Source organism: Bactrocera oleae, chromosome 2 (assembly GCF_042242935.1).
Source record: "Bactrocera oleae isolate idBacOlea1 chromosome 2, idBacOlea1, whole genome shotgun sequence".
Taxonomy (NCBI): Eukaryota; Metazoa; Arthropoda; class Insecta; order Diptera; family Tephritidae; genus Bactrocera; species Bactrocera oleae.
In genome coordinates, this window is record NC_091536.1 from 41,663,894 (window position 1) to 41,687,889 (window position 23,996).

Below are 23,996 nucleotides of genomic sequence, written 5' to 3' on the forward strand. Positions count from 1 at the left end.
GAACAAACGATGCTCTTTCAGAGAGACTTTTTCTTACTATTTTCATTTTTTTTTCCGTAAGAACCTTCTATAGAGTATTAGAAAACCACAAAAAAAACAGCCAAATCGGTCTAGCCGTTCTCAAGTTATGGCGTGACAACGGGAAACGGGTTTCATTTATATATATATAGATATTTCGCAAACCATATAGGCTATATTACCAAATTTTCCAAAAACAAATTTCTTCATTACATTTTACCACATTATGAAAATAGGTAAACTACTGAAAGTGTGAATATTACACATAAAATGGTACGATCGAGCTTTATAGGAGTCGGTTTGAAAATTGGACGTAACACCGCCCACCTTTGGGTGAACACCTATATCTAAGATAATATTAGACCCATTTCATGCCTAGTGCGAAAATGAGCGAAATCGATCTACAAACACGACTACTGCTAATATAACACAAGTTTATATTCCTTCTGATTCTTTAAAATTGAAATATGAACCAATGAATATATCGGGATACAAATTTGCATAAATAGTGCCTTTAAAGTTTGCCAACTCAAGTCTAAAAAAAATCGGACCATAACTTTTCAGGCCACCAGGTACCGAAAATATCGGTGAATGTGTAAGATATAGAATAAAAATTCGAGGAGAATCCTTTCTAATAACAATAGGTCTGTGTGTCAGCTTTTCGAACTTGCGGCAGACTTACTATCGCATATATCGGTCAATAGTTAGTTATCGTAATAAAATTGAGCAAATATGTTTTTCTAATAACGGTACATTCTTGTACCTAAAACATAAAATCGGCAGAAAACTTGCCCTAGCCCTCATATAACAAATATCGCGATTTTCGAGCATCCGGCTGACTTTACTCCATATAGGTATATTGGTGTTGGTGATGGTATGTGAGGTAGCCTGGGAGCATTTTATTAGTCTGTGGCATGTTAATAGTATGTGGAATTGGCAAAAATAGGTAAAATTCTGTCAATACCACCCTCAACTCCCATATACTGCTCACAATAATTTTCGCTTTTCTATCAAGTTGTATGCCAAATATGTCGTTCGATGCCCCCAGTATACCACATATAATGACTTTCGTCTTTCCAGCGGACTTTATACCATTCAGGTTGGTCAAAATGTCATATTTTAATGAAATTAAATTAACAAGTTTTCTTAAAAATTATGTGGTTTGGAGCTGAATTAATCTTGGTCAAAACCTTATATCTCTAATACAAAGAGGTCCGATCCTCTGGTTGACGTTTTCCACATTAACTCAATATATGTATGTATATTAAATTTAGCCTTTTCGGTCGAGTTAATATCACATACCTATACACATCTCATTTGAAGATATAATATAATTTTAGCTGCCGCGAACTAATATTTAACAATTAAACTGAGTCTAAGGTTATGGCCTTCAATATAAGTCAAGAAGATACTAAATTTGTTTTACCACCACCTGAAGGAATTTCCTGGGCTTTGATTCTTGAAAGTTGCTAGAGTATAACGGGTTACACCCGAACTTAGCCCTTCCTTACTTTTTTATTGTTTTTATTATAAGGTAAGACTCGCCGATTAAGGCGAGTGAGTCAATACAATTAATTTTAATCGTACTTGCAGTACTAGTATTGCAGTATGTTATTCTGTTTTAGTTATTATTGTTTCCCATACTGCAGGAAGATTTGCTCTACATGTTGCTGTTACCAACTAACTATTACCCCGCTATAAGAGGAGAAATCCACGTATTGCTTGAGAAAAATACGTTTAGTATGATTATTTTTGCAATGTAAACTTTGCTCTTACGGCGCTTGTTAGTACTATAGGCTAATAGGATGATAAGTAAAACCAATGGTAAAGTCGTAAGCTAAAAACCATTGCGACAACTGCTTTTCCTGCTCCTAGTTCGTCAAGTTGAGAAATTGAGAAAGTAGCGCTCCAGGATACGCACTTACTGTCTTTCGCCAATTAGCGTATATAACTTCATTAATGGTAACATTCCAATTAAACTTCAACATAAATATTTCCTGTAAACTTACTGATAAAGAATTGAAACCATTGTAAAGTTTTGAAAAATTTTTGGTTCTTATCGTCTCACTGATTGCTTTCAAGTATTCAAGTGCTTTCGTTCACCTAACCGTTGTTTGTAATTTTAAACTAATTGAGATAGATGTATATCTAATTGATATGAAGACGAGTTTGATTCCGGATAGCTGTCTGTCCGGCCAGCGATACTGGATTAAAAGGTAAGATGTCTGAATGAAACTTCCATAGCGCTCTGAGTAGATTGGTATTGCAGATGGGGTGAAAAATTTATAATTGAGCTACAAATTAATATAAAAAACTGTAATTTTGTATGGTATAGATTATTTTAAAAGTGGGAACCCAGCCTATAGGTTAAATGTACACATCTCACCATTAAATCTATATAAACCAAACATTCTGAAAATCAATATTTCTAGTACCCTCTTATACAATATTAAAATTATCAACTAAATTCATTCAAAGTTTCATTGGTGTATATTATACATTGGCCACATAAAAAATGAAGATTTTACAGATAATTAAAAAGCGGAAAATTTTTAAAGGAAATATTAAAACAATCCTTTTCAGTTATTGCTCGTAATAACGTGATTAATAACACTGTAAAGCACTAGGGTATTAAACAAAATCAATTTTTTTCATGAGGGGAGGCCAAGTCTTAAGGAGAAAAGCAGTGTAGCTTGTTTTTCAGAGTTAGCATCCAAAATCGAAATATATGCCTTCAAAGTTCCGAATGGAATATACATCAAGCATCACTATTAACTATGGTTTGTAAATTACATAATCTTCCTTTTCCTCCTGTTTCAATGATCATACTACAAAAGATCAAAGTTTAATGTGTAAATTACATAATCTACCTTGTCCTCTTATTTCAATGATTTTTAACATTTTTCTGTCAATACTATGATGATGCTACAAGAGATCTAAGTTTAATCTTCGAAAAACATGTTTTTTCGTGTATATCCCTGCCAGCCAAAAGTGATTAAAAAACTAGTGAAAAACTATGTTTTCAAACCCTTAAACTGGTTAACCTTAGGCGTCGTGACAATCTGCACTACTTTCTCCTTATACGTACGTACAAGTATATGGTACAAGTGATCATACATCCCATGCACTTATTCAGCAGTGTCATACAAAAAATATATAGCTGAACTGCTGTAATTTCCCTAATCGTCAACTGACGAAGTATTGCATTTTCGGATTCCTAATAAAAAATATTTTTAAAATTTTAAACAAAATTTTGAAATTATTTATTTTTTTCTTATCAACTCAGTTACAAATATTAAAACTTCCATACTAGATTAATAGACATATATTTTTAACATTAATATATTTAATACAAATAATTTTGCGTCCCGATAATACATTAGTTTATCGATTTATAAAAAAGTAAGAATCTTTTTGATGATGTACGCATTTACGGCCATCATTTCATTATTGACACTTTCACTTGCTCTCATGGCTAAACTCAAAAACTGAAAACGTACCTTGGGAGTAGACTAGTGTTCCAAAATTTCGATAATTTTTTCGAAGCATCATGACAAGCAAGTGATTCATCGAATCTGAAAATGCTTTCAAAAAAAAATTTATTCTTATACATTCAAGCATAAATGTTTACATTTAGGTACATCATCATGGCTAAACCACAAGTCACAATCAATTTCGATTAGCGGTTTTGAATGTAGCTGCGTAGGAATGGCTCGAAGACCTGAGTTTTTCCCAGTAAATCTTCAATTTAGCGTAAAACTGTTGAACCTTTTATGTAGGGCACTGGAGAAAGCATTGTCTGATCCACAGTTGGATAGATGAACTACTTTATTTATACTAAAAAATATATTAATTAATAAAATATATATTTACGAAATTACACATAGTTTTCTCAACTTACTTTCCTTGTGTGGTGTTGCATTTGCAAGTGACTTGTTGCATTTGATATTTTCCGTTTTGGGATGTTTCTATTGATATTAATGACAAATATGACAAAAATTATATAGCAAGTTTTGTTTTTTTTGGGAAATTCGAAATTGGTTAAAAAAGGAATATCCCTAAAATATGCGTTGCTGTAAGTGCTTGAAGAAGAAATGTGTAATTGTGTTAAACCTCCGGAGAAAGTGGTTAGTCGTGGCTTGCAGGGATGTAAAACTATTTACAAATAATGTTTGTTGAAGATTCATAAGTTATTTTCGTATAAATAAGGAAGCGTTTTATTTTCTGCTAAATAATAAAGAAGGAACATTTCCACAAACGTGTTTGAAGAGCTGTCTGTTTCTTTATGACCAGTAGATTAAAAACCAAATTACTGAAGAAGATCAAAACATTTCAAAGATTGCCTTATACGTAAAAATAATGGTTGGTTGGCATCATTTACATGAAAAGAATTGCAATATCTATTATCGAAGTATTTTATTATTTATGAGAATTTTAAGCTTTTTGAATACCGGTTTATGGTGCAAATCACGACGCTTTCGTTTTTAATCTGAACGATTAAAAGGGCATTTGCTAAACAAAGCAATATTTGGTTCTTAGGTAAGACTAGTTACTGTATTTATTACAAAATAATACGCTCCTCTCACCTGATTTTGAAACAATGCCAACTTTTTTATTTCTAATAACTCTTTGTATATAATACAATTTAATAATCTTTTTACTAATCTGTGTTTCGTATAGATTGGCAAGAAGCCCCATCCTTTTCCTTTCCACATAATTTTTCCTCCTCGCTTGTGCTCGTTGCATTGAAGTGGGACGGTCTGTCACTACCGGTATATTGGACAAGAGCAAAACTTCTACGAGCCTTTGTGGTGGTATACATTATTAAACAAGTAAGGAAGAGCTAAGTTCGGGTGTAACCGAACCTTTTGTTCTCTTGCAACTTTCAAGAATTAAAGTCCAGTAAATTCCTTCAGGTGGTGGTAAAACAAATTTGGTATCTTCTTGACTTATATTGAAGGCCATAACCTTAGACTCAGTTTTATTGTTAAATATTAGTTCGCGGCAGCTAAAAATTTTATTATATCTTCAAATGAGATGTGATATTAACTCGACCGAAAAGACTAAATTTAATATACATATATTGAGTTGATGTGGAAAACGTCAACCAGAGGATCGGAACTCTTTGTATTAGAGATATAAGGTTTTGACCAAGGTTAATTCAGCTCCAAACTACATAGCGTTTAAGAAAACTTGTCCAATTAATTTCATTAAAATATCACATTTTGACCAACCTGAATGGTATAAAGTCCGCTGGAAAGACGGAAGTCATTATATGTGGTATACTGGGGACATCGAACGACATATTTGGTATACAACTTGATAGAAAAGCGAAAATTATTATAAGCAGTATATGGGAGTTGAGGGTGGTATTGACCCGATTGGTTGGCAACTAAGTAATTGCGGATTTTTTTTTTTAAATCTAAGACAATTTTTTCATGGAACTAAATAACTTTATTCGGTAGTGTATTGCCCATTTTGATCATTGACCTTTTGCCATCTTTCAGGCAGCATCATAATCCCACGTTTATAAAACTTCTGGTTTTTATTAACAAAAAACTGAATCAGGTACGATTTGACATCATCATCATTACTGAAATTTTTACCATTCAAGGAGGTTTGTAAAGATCGAAACAAAAAGTAATACGATGGTGCAAGGTCAGGACTATACGGTCAATGTGGCAAAACAGCCCAACCAAGCTCCAATAATAATTGCCGAGTGACCAAAGATGTATGTGGCCTTGCATTGTCATGATGGAATACATCATCTTTTCGATTTATCAATTCGGGCCGCTTTTCTTCAACTGCATTGTTTAATTTCGTTAGTTGTTCAATGTAGACAACAGAGTTGATCGTTCGGTTGGGTGGTAGAGTTCAAAGTAGACAATTCTTTTATAATCTTACCAAACTGATAACAAAACCTTCTTTTGATGAATACCAGCTTTTGATGTTGTTTGAGCTGGTTCACCTGGCCTGCTCCACGATCTTTTCCGCATTTGTCATCGCCAGTTATCATTCGTTTTTAAAATGGAACCCATGTATCGAGTTTTTGAACATAGCCAAGTTGTTGTAAGTGATTTTTAATACATGTATGTGATACCTGAAGCTTCTCTGCAATCTAATAATTTTGACACCGCCGTTCTTTTATGGCTTCGTCGCCATAAACAGCACATAACTTTTTGTGAGCTTGCGATGCGTTTTTCCCTTTGCGAAAATAAAAAAGCAAAATATAACGAAAATGTTCCTTTTGATCTTCCATTTTTCAACGAACGCCAACTATCAAATAACAAAATGTCTTTTACATTTAAACTACCCCAGCAAACCTAAAAATCAACTGAAGCCATCTATGAGTGAAATCCTTAGTTGCCAACCCAATATTTTTGCCAATTTAACAAACTATTAACATGCCACAGACTAATAAAGTGCTCCCAGGGTTCTATTCAGCTCCCTCATATCCTCCTCCCATCACCAATCATATGGAATAAAGTCAGTCGGCTGTTCGAAAATCCTGATATTAGTTTTGGTCAGCTTTTCGCCCAATTTATCCATTTTAGGCACAAAAATACACTGCTATGAGTAAAACACGCTTTCTTATTTTCCTTGAGATATCTAATATATCGGCCAATATATGTGGTATAAAGTCACCCGGAAGTTCGAATAATCAAAGTCTCTGACTTGTTTATTTAATGAGTTATCGCACTATTAGTTTTAATCAATACTGTTATATGGGGAGTGGGGGTGGTTATCATCTGATTTAAACTATTTTCACACTGTCGGTAGAGGTGTCAAAATGATTTATCCTGTGCAAATTTAAGCGATATAGCTCAGGAATCTCACTCCACACGACGCCACCACTACACTCAAGATCCGAGAACACCACACGATGACAAACACATCCCACACCAGCAACTAACAAAAAGAACTGGATCATGGTACTCAACTCATTCGAGTACGACAATGATCCTGCGCGCTACTTTATTTGTTTTAAATTTTGGTACGGTTCTTGGATTGGATTCTCGCCGCCGCGTTCGTCTAAATCCATTTTTTAATAACTATACCGAAATAAAAACGTCATAATTTTAAAAATATACGTTTTTGTTAGTGACGTTATGGAATTATTCACAAAATTAAACAAATATTTTTATTTTATAATTTAGTATGAATACCACGGTGCTATCCCCATAAAATTGGGTATACAAATAGTCATGGTGCTTCGAGCCTCACAGAAAAGCACTATTGGATTTGAAATAAATCTTAAAAACAAAAGCGAAACAAAAGTGTTGTGACAAAAAAGAAGTGCAGTGAGACAAAAAGTGGTGTTGCAAAGAAAAAAATACACATAGGTATATGGTACATCCGCATATTTGGTGCCTGGACCTATTTTCGACAAGTTTTGGGCATTAGATTAAATACTTTGGGGGCACTTTTTGTGCAAAGTTTTACGCTAATAACCACAGTGATGTTTGATTTGTACTGTGTAAAGTGAAAGAATCATATATAATTTAAAAGTTTGTTATATATGAAGTAGGCGTAACCTCACACACCAAATTTGGTTGTAGATGGTCTTGTAGTTCCTGAGATATAGGTTTCACCTTAAAGATTCCATAAAGCCCTCATCTTCTAACCTGGCTGTGAATGTTTGTGACTCTTTTATTCACTGAGTTATCGCACTTATAGTAATTTTCAACATAACCGTTATATGGGGAGTGGGCGTGGTTATAATTTGCTTTTCCCCATTTTCAAAGTGTATAAAGAAATGTTAAAAATACTTCTTCTCAGCGAGTTAGGTTGAGATCGCCTCAGTGATTCGGGAGATATTTACATTTAGCCATTTAGAGGGCAAGGCCACACCCACTGTTTAAAAATGTTTAGCCTACAAGTGCCCCTTACCACTGCGATCACTTGCAACAAATTACAGTTTTGTATCTTAATTTAGGGCTTAGTTAATATAATATATTTTTGGGCTTGACACTACACCATGTGCAATAATTTCGCAGAATATATCAGGTATACCTCAAATGTACTAAAATGTTTACTTACTTTAATCACGTCGATGCAATTATATTTTAGTTTGCTTTTCAAATATTGCCTTGACTTACTTATATGATGGTTAATATTATTCTTGATACCCATGTTGTTCGCTAGCACTTACTTATTGTCTAAGCAAATAAAACATAAAACGTATTTTATTATATGTTTATACTCTTGCAACATGTTGCTATAATACCCTTTACAGGTGCATTTCTTTTAGTAACTACTATATGTATTACTACATTTGAAAACGTGACTTGCCAACGGTTTGCATCCAACGGAAAGCATTTTGCCAGTTCTTTCTAGCCAGGTTCTTTGCTATAAACAATCTTCTATTCGAATTAAAGTTAGTTATTGAGGTAAATAGATCTTTCAGACATTTACATAAATTTTAATTTTTTAAGCTGATTGATTATTCACATTAAATTAATGAAAACAAAACAAATTATAATATTTATAGAAATTAGAAAATATATAACATATAATAATATTTATTATTCTATAATACTTTTTTATATGATATATAAATTACAATAATTACATCTGTGACTTACACTTTATATTATAATACAAACTTAAATTTAATAATATTAAATCTAACATATATCTATATATATAATATATCTATTTTCTAAAGCTTAAAAATATTCCGTCATGGTCACTATCTGGTGTTTCATATGTGATACATGAGGTCATTGCAGAATCCATGTTTGTCCATACCCAATTTATTGCTGTTTCCTGTTTTGTTGTGGCGACCTTAGCCAATGAAGATTGAAATCCTAACTGTTGTAATCGAGCCTCCAAATCATCAGTTGCTGTTAGGCGACATATGTTAAAGTCACCAAAGACTACTGACGGTCCATTATACTGTTCAGTTATCTGACGGATATTATTTTCCACTTGGTTTCTGAATTCCGGAAGTCTATAGCGGGGGTTCCTGTTCACAAGTGATATGGAAACTGTTGAATTGTTTACGTTTAACAGTTGGTAAACGTTTGTTGAACCTGTGTCATTCCTTGAAAATGATGCTTTTGATAGACCTATGAGAGGATGATCTTGTTTCTCCATTAAGGCGTGAAATAGCACTGTAGCCTTCTATTGAGTATTCTTCTTGAGTTAAGGCCCAGGTCTCGGCAAAGCACAGAATATCAGCAGAACAAATTAGTTTGTCTGATCTGATATCTTCAATATGCTTGTTTAGGCTCCTTACATTTTGATAATAAATGTCTAGGCGTTGTTCCGATTTTTCAGTTAAAAATCTGTAGTATGTCGTCAATGCTCCTTCTGTCTTCAACCTATTAAGTTGAGTTTTAATTGGATCCTGCGGTCCAAATGGGTTCGGGAGAGAAAATGTCCTGATTATATATAATCCATTGGCACTTGTGGCTCTGCTACATCCTACATATAAAGCTGATCTGCTTACTCTACCCTCTAGATGAACAGCAACTCGTGTGTATGTTCCACCTTAACTTTTATGTATCGTGATGGCTTCAGCTGGAATGACCGGAAACTGCCTGCGTTCAATGGTTATTTGCTCATTTATCTTGTATTGGAATGATCAGACCACGCTCATGATTGTGATTGGTGTCCAATCTGCATTGCGACTGTGAGGCTGCTTGGAACGTGCAAAGCTTCCAACTCTTGATTCTGCGAATTTTATCCATAGTCGCACCACTGAACTTTCAGATCTATGTGATTCGGAATCAACCGAGACCATCACTTATGCTTATGTTGACTGTCACCATATATTTGATCGAAGTCTTGAGCTGCAATGTATAAAGCATTCCTTGTGTTTCCGATGGCTTAAAAGACTTCACAGCTTCTAAATTGTTTGCCCTGCTTGACTTAATTTTATCCTTCGCAGGCGAAATGAACTCATAGGTCATCGTGTTCGCCAGTTTAGTTAAATTAAAATCATTTGCTCCAACATTTCAATAAAATAGATGGATGGCTTCGTTCGGTATCTCATTAAAGGTCTTTGCCTGCTTTTGATTAATTGGATGTCAGCGTGTGTAATATTTCCCTCTGACATGTTATTTAAAGCGATAGCAAATGCTTGATCTTCACGCTGGCGCATTATTTCAGTGAGCTCAAAATACCGAAATTGATCCCAAAGCGGTGTTCCTGTAATTGTACTGTAATGATCATTCCTATTCGGCGCAAATATCCATCGATCTCCTACTGGCGGCAGCTGCTTTAAGTCACCAAACACGATAATTGGTATGCCTCTAAAGTAAGCGGTGCTCCTGAAAATTTGCTTTAGTCTGCAATCTAAATATGCAAACATCTTTGCTCCAACCATTGAAATTTCGTCAATTATAATAAGCCTAATATCTATGAGATTGGCATGAATTGTGTTTAATGTGTCATTATTTAGTGGCCGAAGATCGCCGGAAGACTGGTTGACGGGGAGTGAAAAAACCGAATGAAGGGTTAGGCCCCCAATTCCAAATGCTGCTTTGCCAGTGGGTGCGCAGAGTAACACCTTGGCTGTTTCGGGGTTGGTTCCTGGTACACTATTAGCTCGCAATGTCAACGATTGATATACAGTTGTTATAAGCCGACTCTTGCCCACTCCAGCACCGCCTCCGACATATTCGAAGAAGATTTCCCTTTTACTGACATTGTGCATTACATGAGCAAAATATTCCCTCAGTTTGCTGTTAAGTGACTGCACCATTGCCAGTAAATGGTCTTCTAATATTAGAGGTGGGAGTTTCATTAATCGAACCGCCTCTTCCTCTGTATTGTTGTGCTCTTGAAAAACATTAATGTTTCCTGTTTGCTCTGGAACGGCTAGAGCTCTAAATTCGGGATCTAAAAGTTGTGAGGCAGCTCGATCATCAGCTGTTTCTTCCGCTGTCATTTTGTCATATTTGAGCTTATTCAGCTCAATTTGCTCCTTGTGTGAATTGCAAATACTCTCGACGTCATTATTTAATAAGTCTGTTTCCTCATTTCTCCATGGGTGAAACATCATGGCGGTTTCTCTGAAGAAATCGGCTCTTGAACGCTAAAACGTTTCCAACGCAGAATAAGGGCTTTTCCTTAGAAATCCTGATCCATCCTTTAATGCCATTGGAAGTGCAGCTGTCGTGTCATCCTCGTTCTCTACTTCGTTGTATTCTTCGTTATTATCAGAAACATTTCTGCTTGTTTTGCAAAACCTGAACCAGCACACTCGGCACATATATGTCCGTAGAGTCCTCCTGTAAAGCATTCAATTCAAGTCGGGGCTTTATCATCCTTACTCGGTTGTTTGGATGTGATGTATTTATAAATATTTCCCCATTACTGGCTTCTGAAAGATGCAGTCCCAAAATATTATAAGCTGCTTCTTGAGCCAATATTTCCGACCCATTTACAAATTTGTTTCCGATGTGCTGCAGTTTTCTTTTAATGGAGAAATTCCCTGCATTTATTTCCTCCATGGCTTGTCTCAATAATGTTGATACTCCTCTATTGGATTTATTTATATAATTAATGATATAGCTGCAGCAAGCGTATGCGTCCAGAATGAATTGAATGTCCATATTTGCTCTATGCAATTTAAGGATATTTTTATTATAGACATTTAGAAGCCTGTCTGATAATTTTCTCTTTAGGAAAATGTGTGGCTTTTTTACAGATGAGCGAAGAGCAAGTTTGTATCCTTCATAGTCAGTGTTGATTCGCTCATCCGCCAAAAAAATTTCGAAGCAGTTTAACCGTGTTATTTCTTCCTCTGGGAGATCCGTTAGAGTTAATAGTTCCTGTATTTTTTGAAATTGAACTTTGTGTTGCTCAATACCTTCCTCATTCTCCAAAGTGAAAATTATTTCTGTCCATTGCATCGGCGGATATGGCATATTAAATCGACACACTTGTTTTCCATGTAGGTCTCTTAGGCAAGCTCGACCATGTCTGTGTTTTTGATACTGAATGAATTCCAGTAAGTCCAAATCATCTCCATCGGTTGTGATGTGTCGGTCGATGAATGTTTCAACATCATTTGTGTTGATGATTCCATCACTTTCCAATTGTGATGCGTTACTTAGCCATTACATGCCATTACAATGTGGTGATCCCCTATGCTGGAATTCAATTCTGTAATAGTAACGGACTACTAAATTCTCTCCAAATAGTCCGTTTTGTAATAATTTTAGCATTTGGCGGAATCGATTGTCGAAATACCTGGAACATGTAACTGGATCTGTCCTTATCAGTCTCGCCTTTTCAGAGCTTGATAGAGCAGTAGCTTTGTCTTCCGAAATGTCTACCTTATCCACCAGTTTCTTTAATATGACTAACAACTCAGGCCATTTTGTTTCTGCAGTAGACATTGTGATAAAAAATGTTGGCAAACCAAACTGGCGGATCATGGCTAAAACTTTCTTCTTTTCAACCTCCCAAGCAAGGTTGCTGACAAAATTTTCATCCCTCACATTTGCAGCAGTTATATTCCTCGATCCAGACTTTTTACGCAGGCAAATGGAAATTGCATTTTTAATGCGCTCCAACTCGTAGAACTTATAAATATACAGGAGCACGTCCACGCGCACACAACGCCGATCATAGCGTCGAATTTCAGAACGTGCAATTTTACTATAAGTTGTTGTAGTTGTCCTCTTTTTTCCGCAGTAAATCGTTGGATACGACAATTCCTGAGCATCGTCGTCGGTTGTAACGTCTCTTGGGCATCTACCTTGTCCTGGTGCCATTGCAACCCGTTCAATGGATCGATTTTCAACGGGTTCATTGTCCATTAAAGTCTCCTGACCACCTGGATTTAAATCCTCGTCCATTTCAAGCGGTACATTTTCCTGACGGGCATTAAGAAGGTCTCTTACTTCTGCCTCATCTGCAGGATCCGCAATAAATGGCACAGTTTCCTCGTTTCCAGCATTTGCCAGCCAATCACTTGACATTTGGATATTATGCTTGAAGTAGAGCTCTGTACCCAGCAGATAGTTTAGTGTCTCCAATATTTTTGCTGGTCGCACTGTCTCCGTCATAAAATTTTGTTCATATTCCAATCGACGTTTCAAGTGCACTTGAATAATATGGCTGTTATCAAATCTTCGTGGAAGCATGGTGACTGTCTCTACAACTGAAATGGGGATATTCACCACTGCTCCACGAATATCACATTGTCGTTCATATCCTAAGGAGATGATGCGCATAAATGGGATCCTCGGTGATATCAGTCTTTCTTCTAGACACGTTACATCCTGAAGGCATTCTGGAATATCAGGAAACTCCAATCCTTCCGATAGGCAGATATTTGGTATCTTGCCCTTCCTAACAATACATGTGTTGCAAAAGTTGTACTTTTGGTTCGAAGACGGAAATTTTGATGACAGATAAATCACTTTTATAGCATCTTCTGAGCGCGCAAATTTTGTTGAAGTCTGACATTTTTCTAGTTTTTTCACTTGATGAGGGAACCAAGTGCCACCGCAACAGACGCATATTTCAGTGGGTCCTTTCTTTATCAACAATGCGTACATATCAAAGATATTAGAAGCTCGACGTTGACGTTGACGTTCTTGTTCTTCTAGCTGTGCATCAGGAGAAAGTTCACGACGTCTTCTTATATTTCTCCTGGTTTGCCTCTCGCTTTCTAACTGACGATTTGCGGGATTCGATCTATGCAATTGTACTCTTTCCAACGTTGATTCCTGCTCGTTTGCTAGTTGTTGCCTGGTTTGCTGGAGGGTCACTCTTTGAGAAGAATTTAAAATTTGCTCACGACGTCTTCTTATTGAATCTTCTCGACGACTTCTCCTCAATGCTGCATCTCGTTGCCTCTCTTCTTCTCTTATTATTGCATTCTGGCGCCGTACAGAACGTTCCATTGTATCGCGCTCCTGCTCCGCTACTCTATATTCCGGATCCAAGCGCCTGTTTGAATGACCCATTGTGTTGCGCTCCTGCTCCGCTGCTCTATATTCCGGATTGGTTCTCCTATTTAAATGTTCCGCGGTGTTGCGTTCCAGCTCTTCAGTTCTATATTGCGGATCCAAGCGCCTGACCGAATGTCCTATTGTGTCGCGCTCCTGCATTACGGAGATTGCATTACTTCTTCTAGCAAAAACTTATGCCAAATATTGTGAACATACCTCGTCAAATGAAAAAGTTTTCCATGCAAGCACTTGATTCCGATCGTTCAGTTTGTATGGCAGATATATGCTATAGTGATCCGATCTGAACAATTTCTTCGGAGATTGCATTACTTCTTCTAGCAAAAACTCATGCCAAATATTGTGAACATACCTCGTCAAATGAAAGAATTTTCCATGCAAGCACTTGATTCCGATCGTTTAGTTTGTATGGCAGATATATGCTATAGTGATCCGATCTGAACAATTTCTTCGGAGATTGCATTACTTCTTCTAGCAATAACCCATGCCGAATTTCGTGAACATACCTCGTCAAATGAAAAAGTTTTCCATACAAACACTTGATTCCGATTGTTCAGTTTACATGGCAGCTATATGCTATAGTGATCCGATATCGGCGGTACCGACAAATGAGCAGCTTCTTTGTGAGAAAAGGACAGGTGCAAAATTTCAGATCGATATCTCAAAAACTGAGGGACTAGTTCGCGTATATACAGACGGACGGACAGACGGACTGACAGACAGACGGACATGGCTAAATCAACTCAGCTCGTCACGGTGATCATTTATATATTATATATACTTTATATGGTCTCCGACGTTTCCTTCTGGGTGTTACAAACTTCGTGGCAAAATTAATATACCCTGTTCAGGGTATAATTATCATTTGGTACAGACAATTGCATTGGGGAGGATACTCTATTGTTGAAAAAACTTTTGAAAAGAGGGAATAGCCCAATAAGTTTAATGTATATATCTCCTAAACCATTCAAGCTATATTATCCAAATTTGCACAGATAAAATATTGTTGACTCTTCCTTTGACAGTGTGAAATTGTATGAAATCGGATGATAACCCCCCCACTCCCCACATAACGGGTTTTGATAAAAACTATTAAAAGTAAAATAAGTCAATTACTACATGCGTCTGAGACATTAAATTTTACATCCGAAATGGTGCAAGGGGATTTTATAGGAGCCGTTGTCAGAATTGGACGATGGGCGATGAAGTCATATAGGCAGTCAGGCAATAAACCATCTCTCTTAAAGCTTTAGGAGTCAATATTGAACGTGCTATTCATGACATACGACTTGATTTAGTGAAAAAAGTACTCGAAAATTAAGTTCATCGAATCCGTTCTTACAAAAGAAGTCATGGAGGCCATTTGAATGATATTATATTCAGAATTTAATTGTATCGATTGTATTGTACTTCATATAAAATAAAAAACTTGACTTTCCTTAACAATTAGTAGGTGCTTTTTTTTAATTATATTACTCTTATTGAAAAACCCTGTATTAACTTGCCACAAACTAATAAAATGCTCCCAGGTTTTCATTCAGATACCTCACATACCATCACCAATCATATGAAGTAAGGTCAGTCGGCTGTTCGAAAATCCTGATATTAGTTTCGGTCAGGCTTTCGCCCAATTTTATCTATTTTAGGCACAAAAATACACTGCTATGAGTAAAACACGCTTTCTTATTTTCCTTGAGATAACTAATATATCGGCCAATATATGTGGTATAGTCACCCGGTAGTTCGAATATCTTTATTTTAGGCATACGGGGGCTAAGTGAAGTATTGACCCGATTCAACACATATTTTACATACAGACATACTAGTATCAAGAAAGGATCCTCTCTGAAATTCAATTACATGTATATCTCACACATTGACCGATATTTTCATAAAAAAGTCAACTATAGTTACTATCGAATAATACCATATTTTTGGTCATTAGGTGGCATATTTTGAAAGCACCATTCGTGCAAAGTTTTATTCCGATATATCAACTGCTTCTTGATTTGTATACCGGAAAGTGAGGGAATCAGATGGAATGTATAATTGTGCTAGAGGTCCCCGTCCACGCGTTGTTGTGGCTAAGGTATATATATTAAGTTGAAAATGATTAATACTATTGTAAATTCCTTCGATTTGTTATTAAACACAAATAAACATAAAATATAATATGTTGATTGTTTTATTTTATTAATTTTATATTCAAGTATGAAACAAATGAGTAATTTTCAAAGTTGTTAGTACATAACGTTTGAAATAATGAAAGGGGTTTATCGTTCTTAATTTTTAACAATAATATTTATAGTTTTTATTTATAAACATTTTCAAATTCAATTAATTAAGCTCTATTTGTAACATACGTTCTGACAATATCATTGGAAAACGTGGTAAGAGGACCATTTCTCCATTAAATTTTCCAGTCAAAATAGTTGCTACAATAATATTTAATATTGATTTTCGAAGTTGTACCGTTGCATAATTGAGGTGAATTGAAATAGCTCTGAATAATTTTCAACCAAAGATTATGTGATGTCATTCCGAATATATCTAGATAATTTAAATACGTTTTCATTCACATTAACAACAGTAGCGAATTATTTAAAATATACGATTCTATGCTATCTCCTCAACAATTTAAAGCCAAATCGGTTAAGCCGTTCATAAGTTATAAATATTGTAGCTAACACTTAATTTCGAGCTTCACGTTGCTCATCAGTTTCATTTGCTCTTACATACTTGTATCTTTGACTTGCAGTATTTCGAGTTCTGCGGCCTAAGTTTCTACGTCTGCTTGGTGGCAGTTTAAAAAACGAAAATCCAACTGAAAATAAAAAATTACTCCCTTATATTTTCTGTTTAACCAATTTAGCTGCCGCGAAATTTTAATATGGTTTAATCATCAAAAGTTACCACAAATCGATAGTAAGCTGTGAACTTACCGTGATTAACAAACACTTATTAGCAAACAACAAACTTCTTAGTCTTTAAAACAAAACAAACTTTATTAAAAACTTAATAAAGTTATAGTTAGCACTATGTTAGGTTATGTGTGTCAGATTACCACAGATTACTTAATAGGATATGCGAAGTTTGTATACTGAGTTCTGAAATATAACACATAGTATACATATTTTATTATTATTAAATACTTACACTTAAATGAAATCATCACTGGTATTATTAATATTACCGGCAAAGTCAGTACATTTAATTGTGGCGAGTAATTTTCAAAAATTAGTAAATTAGTGCGATAATTTAATTAGTTAACCACATTTCCGAACAAACGATGCTCTTTCAATATAGTCTATGGCTGTGAATGACGATGACATTCGTTACGCGCGTTTTTTAAAATATGCAATTTTAGATGTATTTTTTCAATCTTTCTGAGACTTTTTCTTACTATTTTTATTTTTTTTCCGTAAGAACCTTCTATAGAGTATTAGAAAACCACAAAAAAAACAGCCAAATCGGTCTAGCCGTTCTCAAGTTATGGCGTGACAACGGGAAACGGGTTTCATTTATATATATATAGATATTTCGCAAACCATATAGGCTATATTATCAGAAAACAAATTTCTTCAATACATTTTACCACATTATGAAAATAGGTAAACTACTGAAAGAGCGATAATTCACTAACTAAACATGTCAGAAACATTAAATAATACACATAAAATGGTACGATCGAGCTTTACAGGAGTCGGTTTGAAAATTGGACGTAACACCGCCCACCTTTGGGTGAACACCTATATCTAAGAAAATATTAGACCCATTTCATGCCTAGTGCGAAAATGAGCGAAATTGATCTACAAACACGACTACTGCCAATATAACACAAGTTTATATTCCTTCTGATTCTTTAAAATTCAAATATGAACCAATGAATATATCGGGATACAACTTTGCATAAATAGTGCCTTTAAAGTTTGCCAACTCAAGTCTAAAAAAAAATCGGACCATAACTTTTCAGGCCACCAGGTACCGAAAATATCGGTGAATGTGTAAGATATAGAATAAAAATTCGAGGAGAATCCTTTCTAATAACAATAGGTCTGTGTGTCAGCTTTTCGAACTTGCGGCAGACTTACTATCGCATATATCGGCCAATAGTTAGTTATCGTAATAAAATTGAGCAAATATGTTTTTCTAATAACGGTACATTCTTGTACCTAAAATAAAATCGGCAGAAAACTTGCCCTAGCCCTCATATAACAAATATCGCGATTTTCGAGCATCCGGCTGACTTTACTCCATATATATTGGTGTTGGTCATGGTATGTGAGGTAGCCTGGGAGCAGTTTATTAGTCTGTGGCATGTTAATAGTATGTGAAATTGGCAAAAATAGATAAAATTCTGTCAATACCACCCTCAACTCCCATATACTGCTTACAATAATTTTCGCTTTTCTATCAAGTTGTATGCCAAATATGTCGTTCGATGCCCCCAGTATACCACATATAATGACTTTCGTCTTTACAGCGGACTTTATACCATTCAGGTTGGTCAAAATGTCATATTTTAATGAAATTAAATTAACAAGTTTTCTTAAAAATTATGTGGTTTGGAGCTGAATTAATCTTGGTCAAAACCTTATATCTCTAATACAAAGAGTTCCGATCTGTATATTAAATTTAGCCTTTTCGGTCGAGTTAATATCACATACCTATACACATCTCATTTGAAGATATAATATAACTTTAGCTGCCGCGAACTAATATTTAACAATAGAACCGAGTCTAAGGTTATGGCCTTCAATATAAGTCAAGAAGATACTAAATTTGTTTTACCACCACCTGAAGGAATTTCCTGGGCTTTGATTCTTGAAAGTTGCTAGAGTATAACGGGTTACACCCGAACTTAGCCCTTCCTTACTTTATTATTATTTTTATTATAAGGTAAGTCTCGCCCATTAAGCCGAGTGAGTCAATACAATTAATTTTAATCGTAATTGCAGTAATAGTATTGCAGTATGTTATTCTGTTTTAGTTATTATTGTTTCCCATACTGCAGGAAGATTTGCTCTACATGTTGCTGTTACCAACTAACTATTCCCCCGCTATAAGAGGAGAAATCCACGTATTGCTTGAGAAAAATAAGTTTAGTATGATTATTTTTGCATTGTAAACTTTGCTCTTACGGCGCTTGTTAGTACTATAGGCTAATAGGATGATAAGTAAAACCAATGGTAAAGTCGTAAGCTAAAAACCATTGCGACAACTGCTTTTCCTGCTCCTAGTTCGTCAAGTTGAGAAATTGAGAAAGTAGCGCTCCAGGATACGCACTTACTGTCTTTCGCCAATTAGCGTATGTAATTTCATTAATGGTAACATTCCAATTAAACTTCAACATAAATATTTCCTGTAAACTTACTGATAAAGAATTGAAACCATAGTAAAGTTTTGAAAAATTTTTGGTTCTTATCGTCTCACTGATTGCTTTCAAGTATTGAAGTGCTTTCGTTCACCTAACCGTTGTTTGTAATTTTAAACTAATTAAGATAGATGTATATCTAATTGATATGAAGACGAGTTTGATTCCGGATAGCTGTCTGTCCTGCCAGCGATACTGGATTAAAAGGTAAGATGTCTGAATGAAACTTCCATAGCGCTCTGAGTAGATTGGTATTGCAGATGGGGTGAAAAATTTATAATTGAGCTACAAATTAATATAAAAAACTGTAATTTTGTATGGTATAGATTATTTTAAAAGTGGGAACCCAGCCTATAGGTTAAATGTACACATCTCACCATTAAATCTATATAAACCAAACATCCTGAAAATCAATATTTCTAGTACCCTCTTATACAATACAATATTAAAATTATCAACTAAATTCATTCAAAGTTTCATTGGTGTATATTATACATTGGCCACATAAAAAATGAAGATTTTACAGATAATTAAAAAGCGGAAAATTTTTAAAGGAAAAATTAAAACAATTCTCTTCAGTTATTGCTCGTAATAACGTGATTAATAACACTGTAAAGCACTAGGGTATTAAACAAAATCAATTTTTTTCATGAGGGGAGGCTAAGTCTAAAGAAAAAAAGAAGTGTAGCTTGTTTTTCAGAGTTAGCATCCAAAATCGAAATATATGCCTTCAAAGTTCCGAATTGAATATACATCAAGCATCACTATTAACTATGGTTTGTAAATTACATAATCTACCTTTTCCTCCTGTTTCAATGATCATGCTACAAAATATCAAATTTTAACCTGTAAATTACATAATCTACCTTGTCCTCTTATTTCAATGATTTTAACATTTTTCTGTCAATACTATGATGATGCTACAAGAGATCTAAGTTTAATCTTCGAAAAACATGTTTTTTCGTGTATATCCCTGCCAGCCAAAAGTGATTAAAAAACTAGTGAAAAACTATGTTTTCAAACCCTTAAACTGGTTAACCTTAGGCGTCGTGACAATCTGCACTACTTTCTCCTTATACGTACGTACAAGTATATGGTTCGAGTGATCATACATCCCATGCACTTATTCAGCAGTGTCATACAAAAAATATATAGCTGAACTGCTGTAATTTCCCTAATCGTCAACTGACGAAGTATTGCATTTTCGGATTCCTAATAAAAAATATTTTTAAAATTTTAAACAAAATTTTGAAATTATTTATTTTTTTCTTATCAACTCAGTTACAAATATTAAAAGTTCCATACTAGATTAATAGACATATATTTTTAACATTAATATATTTAATACAAATAATTTTGCGTCCCGATAATACATTAGTTTATCGATTCATAAAAAAGTAAGAATCTTTTTGATGATGTACGCATTTACGGCCATTATTTGATTATTGACACTTTCACTTGCTCTCATGGCTAAACTCAAAAACTGAAAACGTACCTTGGGAGTTTTTAGCATTTTTTAAAAATCAGTGCTAGACTAGTGTTCCAAAATTTCGATAATTTTTTCGAAGCATCATGAAGCAAGAAAGTGATTCATCGAATCTGAAAATGCTTTAAGAAAAAAATTTATTTTTACACATTCAAGCATAAATGTTTACATTTAGGTACATCATCATGGCTTAACCACAAGTCACAATCAATTTCGATTAGCTGTTTTGAATGTAGCTGCGTAGGAATGGCTCGAAGACCTGAGAAGCACTGGAGAAAGCATTGTCTGATCCACAGTTGGATAGATGAACTACTTTATTTATACTAAAAAATATATTAATTAATAAAATATATATTTACGAAATTACACATAGTTTTCTCAACTTACTTTCCTTGTGTGTTTTACAAACGCAAGTGACTTGTTGCATTTGATATTTTCCGTTTTGGGATGTTTCTATTGACATTAATGACAAATATGACAAAAATTATATAGCAAGTTTTGTTTTTTTGGGAAATTCGAAATTGGTTAAAAAAGGAATATCCCTAAAATATGCGTTGCTGTAAGTGCTTGAAGAGGAAATGTGTAATTGTGTTAAACCTCCGGAGAAAGTGGTTAGTCGTGGCTTGCAGGGATGTAAAACTATTTACAAATAATGTTTGTTGAAGATTCATAAGTTATTTTCGTATAAATAAGAAAGCGTTTTATTTTCTGCTAAATAATAAAGAAGGAACATTTCCACAAACGTGTGTGAAGAGCTGTCTGTTTCTTTATGACCAGTAGATTAAAAACCAAATTACTGAAGAAGAACAAAACATTTCAAAGATTGCCTTATACGTAAAAATAATGGTTGGTTGGCATCATTTTACCATGAAAAGAATTGCAATATCTATTATCGAAGTATTTTATTATTTATGAAAATTTTTAGCTTTTAGAATACCGGTTTATGGTGCAAATCACGACGCTTTCGTTTTTAATGTGAACGATTAAAAAGGGCATTTGCTAAACAGAGCAATATTTGGTTCTTAGGTAAGACTAGTTACTGTATTTATTACAAAATAATACGCTTCTATACGCTATAAAGCAAATCTTTGCACCATATCATGCAGCTGTTAGGAGAAGTATTCGTGCATTTCCGACTTCACCAATAAAGTTTATTTTAACGGAAGCTGGACTCCCATCTATCGACTAAAGAATAACGAACACTACACAAAAACTTATTCCAAAACTGCTATTGTGCAATAGTAACCTCTTATATGGTATAATAAAAGCCAAATGGACTGATGAAACAAACTCCAATATTGGCTCCACTATCTCTAGATGCATCAAACTAGCTAAAGATCTAGGTATTTCATCTGTACCGGTTGTAAACTTTATCTCAGCTGTACCATGGTTACTTAAAAAAACCTCGTTCGAGCTAGAACTTCAAAAATATCAAAAGAAGAACACTAATTCCAGGGTATATCAAAGTTTTTTTAAAGAACTCATTATACAACAATACGCAGACTGGAAGCTCATATTTACGGACGCTTCCAAGGCCGACCTCTACACGTCTTTTGCTATTGTTGATAACATTGGAAATACGTTAAAAGCTGGACAATTACCCAACTACTGCTCAGTATACACGGCAGAGGCAGCAGCCATATATAATGCATTACCTCTAGCTCGTTACTATAATACAAAAACGTTAATATGCACAGATAGCAAGTCTACAATCTCAGCTCTTCTTAATGGAACCAACAAGTCTTACCTAATTTCGCAAATTAGAAACATACTAATTAGTAACACAAACATAAAAATTATGTGGGTCCCAGGTCACGCTGGCATTACTGGAAATGTATGGGCCGATCATAACGCCAAACTGGCTGCAAAACAGCCATTGATTATCTTCGACTACATTGAAAAAAAGGATATATTCCGTTTAATCGCTTCACAGGAAAAAACCATAAAAGTTAATGCTTGGAAAAATGTGCAACATCACTACGCCATCTGCAATCAGAACGGGAATAAATCTATCTACCCACCCTCAGGCCGATGCCACGACATCAAAGCCTTTGTTCGCCTTCGTCTTGGCCATACGTCATTAACGCACTCTCATATATTAAATGGAAACAGAATTCCACCCTGCACATATTGCAACTCGCCGACCTTATCCATAATGCATCTACTTGATGAATGCCCCTACTTCAACTCTGCAAGAACCAGTATCTTTCAAAACAATAAAGCTCTTGATTTACTAAAAGTAACATCTATTGTAAATATTACCAAAATCTCTGAAATCCTATCTCGTAAAAATTTAAAAAAATACATTGAAGCTAATCCTTCCTTTTCTAAATTGATTTATAACATATAATTTTTATTGCATAAAAACATATTGTTTGTAAATATTTTTTACACGGAATTTATCATTTTTATTATTTAAGACCTTTATAATTAAAGCTGCGAGCTGAAAGCCTCTGAAGCTAGTGCTCCTTTTACTTTGTAAAATAATAATTGTATTATTATTTTTCATATAATAAATAAAAATAAATAAAAATAAAACACGCTTCTCTCACCTGCTTTTGAAACAATGCCAACTTTTTTTATTTCGAATAACTCTTTGTATATAACACAATTTAATAATCTTTTTACTAATCTGTGTTTCGTATAGATTGGCAAGAAGCCCCATCCTTTTCCTTTCCACATAATTTTTCCTCCTCGCTTGTGCTCGTTGCATTGAAGTGGGACGGTCTGTCACTACCGGTATATTGGACAAGAGCAAAACTTCTACGAGCCTTTGTGGTGGTATACATTATTAAACAAGTAAGGAAGAGCTAAGTTCGGGTGTAACCGAACCTTTTGTTCTCTTGCAACTTTCAAGAATTAAAGTCCAGTAAATTCCTTCAGGTGGTGGTAAAACAAATTTGGTATCTTCTTGACTTATATTGAAGGCCATAACCTTAGACTCAGTTTTATTGTTAAATATTAGTTCGCGGCAGCTAAAAATATATATAGGTATGTGATATTAGCTCGACCGAAAAGACTAAATTTAATATACATATATTGAGTTGATGTGGAAAACGTCAACCAGAGGATCGGAACTCTTTGTATTAGAGATATAAGGTTTTGACCAAGGTTAATTCAGCTCCAAACTACATAGCTTTTAAGAAAACTTGTCCAATTAATTTCATTAAAATATCACATTTTG

The 23,996-nt window shown here is 34.6% G+C and overlaps 1 protein-coding gene and 2 long non-coding RNA genes across 3 annotated transcripts in view; 1 reads left to right on the forward strand and 2 right to left on the reverse strand.

The window, feature by feature from the left end:
* Nepl16 (Neprilysin-like 16) overlaps nt 1-23,996 on the forward strand; it is a 1,095,435-nt gene that overhangs the window by 1,014,487 nt on the left and 56,952 nt on the right. The window lies entirely within an intron of this gene.
* LOC138858971 (uncharacterized) lies at nt 3,340-3,995 on the reverse strand. Its single transcript, XR_011398009.1, has 3 exons — nt 3,920-3,995; nt 3,660-3,855; nt 3,340-3,602 (listed from the first exon to the last, which is right to left on the reverse strand). It is a non-coding gene; the product is annotated as an uncharacterized lncRNA (long non-coding RNA).
* LOC138858969 (uncharacterized) lies at nt 20,609-21,267 on the reverse strand. Its single transcript, XR_011398008.1, has 3 exons — nt 21,200-21,267; nt 20,992-21,135; nt 20,609-20,934 (listed from the first exon to the last, which is right to left on the reverse strand). It is a non-coding gene; the product is annotated as an uncharacterized lncRNA (long non-coding RNA).